The sequence below is a fragment of the Armigeres subalbatus genome, chromosome 3 (assembly GCF_024139115.2).
Source record: "Armigeres subalbatus isolate Guangzhou_Male chromosome 3, GZ_Asu_2, whole genome shotgun sequence".
NCBI classification, from domain to species: Eukaryota; Metazoa; Arthropoda; class Insecta; order Diptera; family Culicidae; genus Armigeres; species Armigeres subalbatus.
The window spans coordinates 209,446,444-209,454,468 of record NC_085141.1 but is presented as its reverse complement, the minus strand read 5'-3'; positions in this window follow the sequence as shown (position 1 = coordinate 209,454,468).

Genomic DNA, 8,025 nt, shown 5'->3' with positions numbered 1-8,025 from the left:
GGATGATATTTAGAAAACGGAAGGTTGTGGAGGGACTGGCATGTTCAGCTCTCAATCACCTTAGTGTAACTTCTGATCTCCTCAGCCGATTTCAGTCAAATTTGGAACAAATATCTTCATATTGAGAAGACGAAGATGATGTTAGATGGAAAGAGGAGGTTGGGGGAGTTGTATTGTTTAGTTATCGATCAACTCCAACACTTCATCGAAATCATGGTTTGCCCAGTGAAAAGCAATGATTAATGTGTTTCCTTCTGGATGGCGAATTTGATCCTTTCTTAAAAATCGACGGTTTCCCAGAAAAGGCATCGGTGGATGTTTTTCCTTCTTTAGAAAAAGCTCTGCCCGGAATAAGGCGATTTTGGGTTTGATCCTTTTTCAAAATCAGTCAATGTTTTCAAATGAAATCTGCCTTCTTTTAATCAAATGATGAAGTATCAATGAGAAAACACAATTATCCTTTTGACCAATTGGTTTACTCATTTTCCGATTGTGAAAAAAATGCGAATCAAACTGGCAACTCCGAGCAAGGCCGGGTACATACAGCTAGTTATAAATAAAAGAAAAAAAATCCACGAAAAAACGAGCAAATTTATCAGAAAAATACACAAAAACCCATACCACTGCTATGAGGGCAAAAAGAACTTCTTAATTTGGTCTATAATAAACATTGATGCAATCTTTTAAAGATATCCACTAAAAAAAGCTGAATAAACGCAAACCACTAAATTTGAGTGTCAATTGTCCCTGCTATTTAACATTACGGTTCCGGACATCATTCGGTGGCCCTAATAATAGCTAAAATTTGAAATAAGTTGATTCACTTAATGTTGATATGATGTCGCCAGCACTAAATTGATTTCCGACTTCCGACGTTTACTTCCGAGCTTCCTGCTAACATCATGACAATCAAGATAAAGTTTGAGTTTGACATCAACACATTGTCGGAAGAGTGTTCGGAAGTGTGGAAACTGATTTCCAGTGCCAGAAACGTTGTCAGCGACAAAACAACTCCATTTTGTGACGGATAACGCCATGCAGTGCTTCATATTTACATTTTTTTCCCGTAAAAATCTCGATGGAAGTATACTATATAGGCCTATAGGCCTATAAACGTGTTTTTGACTAAATGCACAATTTCAAAATCCAAGTTTTTCAAATAAATTGTTTTCCTTAATTCAACTGATCTCTTGTAACCGGTTTCGGAAGTCTTTGGGAAATCTGAATAGCAATTCGGAAACGAAATTCTGTAAAAATTATGCACCGAACAGATCTGCTGTTGACATTTTAGTGAAATTTCACAGAAATCTGCGATTTATTTCAAATCAGGTTATCAAACATTATAATTATTGAATACTAGCAAAAAATACCCAGCTTTACATGGGTGTTTGTGTTGCAAATGTCATATACTGAACTCAACCACCGACTTAAAGTTGCATTCTACCTATACTGAATTTTTACCGTTCCCCGTTGAATTAACCAACTCTTTGTTCATACGAACCTTACGGATCCTAAGACGAATCGATTAGGGAGAAAATATTGCAGATCGGTTATCCCGTTCGTGAGTTAAATCATCAGGAAAGGAACTCAGACTAATTTATATTTATATAGATAGCGATTGCAAATTCAATGTTTTCAGATGTTCTTGGCAAACTGCAAATATTTTCCAAATTTCCAGTTGATTTATGACAATACCACCCTTACACTCATTACTTTTATTTACATGCCTAATATCCGTACTCATTATTCCCAAATATTGTTCTGCTCATTAGTCAAATAATCAGTTGAATGAGCAACAACAAATGCACGAAGAAACCTTATTTAACGAAGCTGTTGAAAAGCATAGCATGGATAATAATAAATACACAACCACGTACACAGAACGTAATTCCGGAAGCAAAGTAGGCCCAGGAATCCATTCTATTCACCCGCCTACTCATCAGCTTATGCCGTACTAAAATCCCTAAAAAACATTCCACTCTTCATGTCTCCATTTGTTGTTTATATGGAGCAGTCTGAAGTTCGATGAATAAACCTCAATTAGTGTTTTTCCTCTCGATGGGCTGTCCCATTCATAACGGTGCGGTAAGGTAGCGCCGGAGGAGGCAACGCAGAGTCCATTTATATTTTTACCACAACCAACTCCACGTCTCCGGCCGCTCGTGTCGGTCGGCCTGTCCATATCAGCAGGTCTGCTGATGTTGATGTTATTTTTTGTTCTCCAGACTCAGGCAACCACGTCTGATGCGGAAATGGGATCCGGAGCATGGACGCTTGCTTTCGTGCCTTGTGATTGTTGTTTTGAGCCTGGCACAACTTTACACTCGCATGAGCTGTTTACTTCCGAACGCTTTTCCAACCCCGATCACCGTTCGTGTCTCTGGCGAGAAAACACTTTCACGCATCCGGAATATCGGTCGGTCTATTATCTTCCGCACACCATGGACAATGTTTGATAAACATGGCGATGAATTTGATTAGAACCTTCTGCCTCCCGGTTGGTGAAACAGCCAACAAGGATCAGCCAGCGCCTACACCAGACTGTGTTCCTCCACATCACGCACTCGAAGTCATCCTGTCATCGTCGTCGACTCGATGAATGACGACGATGGCGGTTGCCGTCAAGAAGGCAGCCAGACGACCAACATAACAGAGTAACAAGTTCAACGCCAGGATTAATGGAACTATTTGCTCAGTGGGTTGGAAGCCAGCGCTGTAATGGGGTCGTGCAAATAGATCTTGATTCGAGGCGAGATTCAATCATTATGAACTCTCTCCTTTGGGCAAGTGGATTTTCCGAATTCTCAAAAGCTGAGAGCTCGGATGCCATCTTCCATCCAGCAAATAGCAAACGTGGCCCATGGCAACCTATTTGTAAAGTGAAACATTTATCGGGGAAGGGCTACTTGATGGTTTTAGAAATCTGTCATCACAATTTTCCAATTCATTGCTTGCTTTGATTGATGGTATTGACAGTCATTGAGGACGGCTTCGAAATTTCAACACGGCCCACGAACAATCGAAAAGTCCATCACGACGCGTCATCCTAGCGCTGCTTGAAACAGAGCAGCATGCGAGCTAGGCGACCGATATCACGTCCCTTTGGTTGTACAGATGCTGCTGCCTGGTAGTGACTGGCGGTGGTGGTCATTCGTCGTCATGACTGTTCCATTTACGGAGCGGCACGAGTTTCGCAGTAGTTCTGTAGTAGGCGCAAAAGTTGTAGATGGAATGCTGAAGCGAGGAGGACGGATCGGAATTGCAATGAATTACGGTCGTCGTAGTCGTTGGTTGGCAGACCGCACTCATTCGATTCCTGACGAGAGCAAACGTTTGTCCCAATTTTCGCTGCCATTCCTCAGACAAAGTAGGTTTTACCGTTCGATGGACGACTATGGGGACGTTTTATCAACAAACTCCAACGACCAACCAGTGGACCAAATTCACGTAACGTAATAGAACTGAAGGCCAGGACCAAAAGTGTGAAAGAATTCTATGCGCCTGGAAAGCATGTCTGTTGTTTGGAAAAATGTCAACATGTTCTGATACCGACACGTGATCAGTAAAATTGAATATTCAGTTACACAGTTTTGGGAAGATGTTGTGGATATTAAGCAATTGTAAATTCACTTAGAATAAAAGTCATAAGCATGATCTACAAAACACGACCTTTCGACGTCAACGTAACATATGAGAGTTTGATGGTTGAATATACTAAAGATATGATTCTGTAGTTGAAAATCCTACGTCAAAAACAGGACGCAGCAAAAACAAAATAAAAACAAAACAAACGTTAGATTCAGACACAATGGCGTGACACCAATTTGAACCCCAGTTTATCAAAAAGTGGAAAATTAAAATATTTGTCGCAAAACAGCTAATGCTAGGGGCTCCAGTTGCAAAATATCGACTTGTTTCCGAGAAAATGGCAGTCGAGATTCGCTAACAGGCACATCCTATTTTCAGATCTTCATATTGTCATATTTTCATAATTTTGTACTTTTATATCACTTTTTGGAATTTCTTGTGTTTTTGTGTATTCTTATTTTTGTATCTTAATTTTTAAAAATTTCATGTCTTAGTTTTTTTTTTATTTTCATATAGTAATCTTTATACGTTTATTACATTTTCTTTTTTTCATATTATAATATTTCCATATTTTCATGCTTTTATATAGGGGAAACGTTCCGATCTCCATCGCACTGAACATATATTCATCTCATCACGAAACAAAAGAATAGGACCAAATTGTCGTTTTTTCATTAACATGAGTTAACAAAAATCAACTCTTTTTATTTTTTGTTTTTGATGGGATGAACATCGAAGCCTTAGAGATAAAATCTAGAGCAGTTCCCTATTTATATATTATATTGTATTTTGTACCTTCATATTTTCATGCTTTAACATTTCCATAGCCAACTACAAAACATTCCATGAAGGAAAGCTTCACAACCTGCCATATAACCTTTATGCAGACGATGTCATGGCACATGCCCTGCTATCTGATACTCATAACGTTCTAAATAATAATTAAATTCTTTACATAATTTCAGCATTTTCTTCAAGAGATGTACTCGAGTAAACTTCGACTCCAAGTTGATGTTGTGTTCTACAACAGTGGTACTCAACCTTTTTCTTGAGAGGTACCCCTTCGAACCTTTATATTCATGGAGGTATCATAACTCATAAGATATGTGGAAAACGGACCTGAAAAACGAACGCAATATATGGATCTCTAAAATGAATCTTGAGCGATAGCTTCAAAGCATCTTGAAATGAAGCTTCTAAGCCTTTTCAATTCTCAAGAAGACTGAGCCTGACATCTTGAAAGCCGTCGGCCTCTAAAGATTCGAGCTAGGACTCAGCCTCTATGAGCTCTTGAAGAGGTCCATCTAGAGGCTTCGTCTGAGAGGAGCCTGAAGGAGCTTGAGCTCTTGAAGAGCCTTAGGACTAGCTCTTGGGACTAGCCTCTTGAAGGAGGCCTGAGCTCCAAGAGGCTGAGCTCTGAGAGGCTGAGCTCTGAAGGAGGCTTGGAGCCTGGAGCTGAGCCTTGAAAGGAGCCGAGCTTGAAGGAGGCTCTGGCCTTTGAAGGAGGTTCCAGCTAGAGGCTCTGGAGCCCTTGAAAGGAGGCTGAGCCTCTGAAAGAGCTGAGCTCTGCAGGAGGCTGAGCCTTGAAAGGAGGCTTCTGGCTCTTGAAGGAGGCTGAGCCTAGGAGCCTGAGCCTCTTGAAGGAGGTTCGAGCCTCTGAAGAGGCTTCTGAGCTCTTGAAGGAGCTGGAGCCTCTTGAAAGAGGCTTCCGAGCTCTTGAAGGAGGCTCTGAGCTCTTGAAGGAGGCCTGAGCTCTTGAAGGAGGCTCTGAGCCTCTTGAAGGAGCTCTCTGGAGCTGAGCTTGAAGAGGCTCTGAGCTCTGAAAGGAGGTGCTCTTGAAGGAGGCCAGCCTCTTGAGGGAGCCTCTTGAAAGGAGGCTTCAGCTTCTGAAGGAGGCTGAGCCTCTTGAAAGGAGGCTTCGGAGCTATCTGAAAGGAGGCTTCGAGCCTCTTGAAGAGGCTCTGGAGCCTTGAAGAGGCCTGGGCTCTTGAAAGGAGGCTCTGAGCTCTGAAAGGAGGAGGCTCTGAGCCTCTTGAAAGGAGGCCTGAGCCTCTTGAAAGGAGGCTTCCGTTCCTTGAAAGGAGGCCTGAGCCTCTTGAAAGGAGGCTTCTGAGCCTCTGGAAGGGGCTTCCGAGCCTCTTGAAAGGAGGCCTGAGCCTCTGAAGGGAGGCCTGAGCCTCTGGACTGAGGCTCTCTTGAAGGAGGCCTGAGCCTCTTGAAAGAGGCTTCCTGAGCCTTCTGAAAGGAGGCTTCCTGAGCCTCTTGAAAGGAGGCTCTGAGCTTTTGAAAGGAGGTCTGAGCTCTTGAAAGGAGGCTTCCGAGCCTTCTGAAAGGAGGCCTTGAGCTTAAGGAGGCTTGAGCCTCTTGGAGGCTGAGGCCTTTGAAAGGAGGCTCTGAGCTTCTCTTGAAGGAGGCTTGAGCCTCTTGAAAGGAGGCTTCTGAGCCTCGGAGCTTCTCTTGAAGGAGGCTTCTCAGCCTCTTGAAGGAGGCTTCCTAGCCTCTGAAAGGAGGCTTTGAGCCTTCTTGAAAGGAGGCTTCTGAGGCCTCTTTGAAAGGAGGCTTCCTGGAGCCTTTGAAAGGAGGCTTCTGAGCCTCTTGAAAGGAGGCTCGAGCCTCTTGAAAGGAGGCTCTGAGCCTCTTGAAAGGAGGCCTTGAGCCTCTTTGGTGCGAGGCTAGCCTCTTGAAAGGAGGCTTCTAGCCCTCTTTGAAAGGAGGCTTCCGAGGCTCTCTTGAAAGGAGGCTGAGCCTCTTGAAAGGAGGCTTCCTGAGCTCTTGAAAGGAGGCCTGAGCTCTTGAAGGAGGCTCTGGAGTCTTGAAAGGGAGGCTCTGAGCTCTTGAAAGGAGGGCCTTCTGAAGGAGGCTCGAGCCTCTTGAAGGAGGCAGCCTGAGCTCTGACGAGCCTCTTGAAAGGAGGCTCTAGGCTCTTGAAGGAGGCTTCTGAGCTCTTGAAAGGAGGCTCTGAGCCTCTTGAAAGGAGGCTTCTTCTGAGCTCTTGAAAGGAGGCTTCCTGAGGCTCTCTTGAAGGAGGCTTCCTGAGCCTCTTTGAAAGGAGGCTTCTGAGCCTTTGAAAGGAGGCTTCCGAGCCCTCTTGAAAGGAGGCCTGAGCCTTCTTGAAAGGAGGCCTCTGAGCCTTCTTGAAAGGAGGGCTTGAGCCTCTTGAAAGGAGGCTCTGAGCTCTTGGAAGAGGCTCTGAGCCTCTTGTGAAGGAGGCTTCCTAGCCTTGAAAGGAGGCCTGAGTTTTGAGAGGCTCTGAGCCTCTCTTGGGAGGCCTGAGCTCTTGAAGAGGCCTGGAGCTCCTGAAAGGAGGCTGAGCCTCTTGAAAGGAGGCTCTGAGCCCTTGAAAGGGAGGCTCTGAGCTCTGAAAGGAGGGTTGAGCTTGAAAGGAGGCTTTGGAGGTTTCTGAAGGGCTTGAGCTTTCTTGAAAGGGGAGGCTTTGAGCTTGAAAGGAGGCTTGGAGTCTTTGAAAGGAGGCTTGAGCCTCTTCTCGAAAGGAGGCTTCTGAGCTCTTGGAAAGGAGCTCTGAGCTCTCTTGAAAGGAGGCTTGAGGCTCTCTTGAAAGGAGGCTTGAGCTTCTTGAAAGGAGGCTGAGCTCTTGAAAGGAGGCTTCTGAGCCTTGAAAGGAGGCTTGAGCCTCTTGAAGATGAGCCTTAGGAGGCTCTGCTCTTGAAAGGAGGCTCTGAGCCTCTTGAAGGAGGCTCTGAGCCTCTTGAAAGAGGCCTAGCCTTCTGAAAGGAGGCCTGAGCCTCTTGAAAGGAGGCTTCCGAGCTCTTGAAAGGAGGCTTCGAGCCTCTTGAAGGAGGCTTCCGAGCCTTGAAGAGGAGGCCTGAGCTCTTGAAAGGAGGCTTGATTCCTTGAAAGGAGGCGCTGTGCCTCTTGAAAGGAGGCCTGAGCCTCTTGGAAGAGGCTTCTGACCTCTTAAAGGAGAGGCCTTTGAGCTTTTTGAAAGGAGGCTCTGAGCCTTGAAAGAGGCTTCGAGCCTCAGAGGTTGAGCTGGTTGTTCGATTTCTTGAAGGAGGCTCTGAGCCTTGAAGGAGGCCTGAGTTCTTGAAAGGAGGCTTGAGCTTTGAAGGGACTGAGCCTCTTAGAAGGAGCTTCTGGAAAGGAGGCCTGAGCTCTTGAAAGGAGGCTTTCGAGCCTCTTGAAAGGAGGCTTCTGAGCCTCTGAAGAGGCGAGCTCTTAAAAGAGCTCCTGAGCTTGAAAGGAGGCAGCCTGAGCCTTGAAAGGAGGCCTGAGCCTCTGAAAGGAGGCTTCCGAGCCTCTTGAAAGGAGGCCTGAGCCTTGAAAGGAGGCTTCCTGAGCCTCTGACTGAGCTTCTCTGAAAGGAGGCTTCTAGCTCTGAAAGGGCTTCTGAGCCTTGAAAGGAGGCTTCCTGAGCCTCTGAAAGGAGGCTCGAGCCTCTTGAAAGGAGGCTCCTGAGCCTGTGAATTTGGCTTTGAG